At 46.1% G+C, this 3205-nt stretch overlaps 2 non-coding genes across 2 annotated transcripts; one reads left to right on the forward strand and one right to left on the reverse strand.

Annotated features, from left to right (window-relative positions):
* Nucleotides 1-885: 885 nt before the first annotated feature.
* On the forward strand, nucleotides 886-960 carry Trnat-ugu. The gene has a single exon. It is a non-coding gene; the product is annotated as a tRNA-Thr (tRNA).
* A 1234-nt stretch (nucleotides 961-2194) lies between these two features.
* LOC124596753 lies at nucleotides 2195-2301 on the reverse strand. The gene has a single exon (XR_006978388.1). It is a non-coding gene; the product is annotated as a U6 spliceosomal RNA (small nuclear RNA).
* Between the last annotated feature and the right edge of the window lie 904 nt (nucleotides 2302-3205).

Below are 3205 nucleotides of genomic sequence, written 5' to 3' on the forward strand. Positions count from 1 at the left end.
CAGGATGACAACGCACAACTCTATCAATCGGTGCCAAGTCGAATAACTGCCTGCACAAGGTCCAGAGGTGGACCAACGCGTTATTGTCTCGCTCAGTTTGTGAAGCGATTTCTCTTGAAGAAATCATCCAATTTTTCTGAAATTGTAATAATTTGTTTGCCCGTACATGTGCATCACATCTACAGATCTCCCTCCAATTCAGACAATTCCATCGCGGTGCCTCTTTTTTGTTTTGTTTCTGTTTTAGAGTGTGTATAAGTGCGTATTCGTTGTCCACTTCTGATGTGTTATTTGGATAACCCTCCCCTAATCCGCCAGTAGTAACTAAATGTATTCATCCGGAACTTCAAAGGGAACTTCACTTACCTGCTCCAATAATGTGTAATCCCAACCCAGCCACCGATATTGATAGCTTGATAATTTTGCCTATGAGAAATATGAAGTCAGTCTCTCGCGTAATGTTGTCAATGAGTTGTTGGTGTCTTAGTTCTGAGTTTCCTTTAGTAGAAAATATATTCTGAATATATATGAAGACAGTAACTGTTCTCGAAAGAACAGAATACTGTTGATGACCGTGCAGCTTTTCCCTGGAATAAATGATGACTAACTGAAACCCTCAGCTGCCGACAGGTGTTGTTGATATACCTCGATGTGGACAGCTGAAAATGTGTGCCCCGACCGCGACTCGAACCCGGGATCTCCTGCTTACATGGCAGACGCTCTATCCATCTGAGCCACCGAGGAAACAGATGAATAGCGCGACTGCAGCGAATGGGCAAATGTCTATAAGGTATATTACATACGTAGAATTGTGGACGGTTGGGAATGTGAGTCTCACGGGAAGCGTGCAGGGGATAAGTCGCTGCAGTCGCGCTATTGGTCTGGGTCGTCGGTGGCTCAGATGGATAGAGCGTCTGCCATGTAAGCAGGAGATCCCGGGTTCGAGTCCCGGTCGGGGCATACATTTCCAGCTGTCCACATCGAGGTATATCAACAACACCTGTCGGTGGTTTCAGTTAGTTATCATATATTCTGAAGTTAATCAAATTTAAATCCATATACATCCTCTAGCATCAAGGGATCACCAATTTAGTATTGGAGGGCAGCGTGGAGGGTAAAAACGTAGAGTAAGACCAAGAGATGAATACACTAAACAGATTCAGAAGGATGTAGGTTGCAGTAAGTACTGGGAGATGAAGAACCTTGAACAGGATAGAGTAGCATGGAGAGCTGCATCAAACCAGTCTCTGGACTGAAGACCACATTAACAACATACATCCTCTGAAGGTAAACATAGTTTCACAATGAACCATTCGTCGATTTCGGCTATCCGCGGCTTGGCGAAACCGTGTGGCAAGCTAAATTTGATCGTACTCTTCAGAAATTTTCCCGTGCTCCCCCGGCTCTTACGTACAGTTGCTGCCAACGAATGGCTTGGCCGCAGTTCTCTGCTGCAGCGTGTTTGTCTCGCCCGACCGCCGCCGCAGACAGACTTGTTACAGCTTAAAGACGCAATATGTAACAGATAGAAATCCTGCGACCTTTGGATCCAAAGTTCGGCAATTCACTTTTTTTTCCTGCTGAACTAAGTTAAGGCCTCGTCTCGATATAAGTGAGGTTTTTCATAAAAAAAAACAAATAACTGCTAATGTAACAATAAAATACCCTCTTCAAGGGCAGCGCTAGCCTCGGAGACGAATCCGCCCGGCGCATTAACGAGGAGGACCGGTGTCCAGGCGAGCCTGAATGTCGATTTTAGGCGGTTTCCCCCATTCGTCTAGGAGAATTCTGGGCTGGTACCTAAAGCATATCTCACGCTAGACGCAAACATTTAAAAAACGTTCGCACACTTTTGCATGGGATAAGACTTGGAGCAGACAGGTGGGGTAGCCTAAACAAATTTCGTCACCAGGGGTGGGGTGGGGAGGGGGTAGGGGCAAGCCGTGGCGGCAGGAACGGCATCGGACCACCCTCTGCCTCTAAAACTGCAGAATCCGAAAGTTAATGTGTCGGCACCTTGAAGATAAGGAATAAAGAACAGGAAAAAGAAAGAGTAAAAAAAAAAAGAAAATTCTCCTTCACAAAAAAGAATTAATAGCACCTGTAGAACTTCCGACACCCCCGAGATTCGAACAGCTACTACGAATCGAGGCCCACCGCACAGACGTGTGTGAGTTACTTTTTTGCTCTCTTTTCGTGAGCAGAGTACTTCACGATTCTGCGTGTCAGCCTTGCCCAAGTGCCATGTTAATCGTCTCTGTACCGCTGCAGTTTTCAAATACGTACCGCCGACGCAAGTACAATTACATCTGTTACGGAAAATGGTATTATACTAAGTTACCGCTCACTTAGTACACTTGAAAATGAACCTCTGGCAGAAATAGCCCATACTGAAGTATAAAGTATATACAGTCTCACCGAAACCACATATTCTTTTAACGTACTTGTGCTTGCCGGCCGGGGTGACCGAACGGTTCTAGGCGCTACAGTCTGGAACCGCGCGACCGCTACGATCGCAGGTTCGAATCCTGCTCGGGCATAGATGTGTGTGATGTCATTAGGTTAGTTAGGTTTAAGTAGTTTTAAGTTCGAGAGGACTGATGACCTCAGATATTAAGTCCCATAGTGCTCAGAGACATTTGAACCATCTGAGCTTTTGCTTGCAGAGACAAGCGTAAATAACGTCCGTGGGAGAGCCACGGCATGACGAGGCGCCCTCTCCCTTGTTACGTCCACAGCTTTAGTTACACTGGGAGTAGACTCGCTGCTCGATTGCACAAGAACTTACTCTGATGCTCCATGAAACTCTGTGCGGGTAGTAACTCCTCCTGCCCATCCGCATTATTACGCTGCTTGACCATTTAGAAGAAACAACCGACTTTTGCAAAGGAACAACTATCAATTGCTGCGGAACAACCGACAATTGCTACGAAATGCCCGGTCAACGGTAATAAAACGAAATTCAGAGCGCGAGGCGTGTTAACTTCAGCAGAGCCTGTGTACGAACGTTCTGTATGCATTCGACACTTCATGCAGAACGGTGTTTGACGAAGGTTGTCGTAGAACCGATTACCCCTCCTGCCCATGGGTGTGTGTGTGTGTTGTTCTTAGCGTAAGTTAGTTTAAGTAGGCTAGTGTGTATGTCTAGGGACCAATGGCTTCAACAGTTTGGTCCCTTAGGAATTCACACACATCTGAACATTTG

This window comes from Schistocerca americana, chromosome 2 (assembly GCF_021461395.2).
Source record: "Schistocerca americana isolate TAMUIC-IGC-003095 chromosome 2, iqSchAmer2.1, whole genome shotgun sequence".
NCBI classification, from domain to species: Eukaryota; Metazoa; Arthropoda; class Insecta; order Orthoptera; family Acrididae; genus Schistocerca; species Schistocerca americana.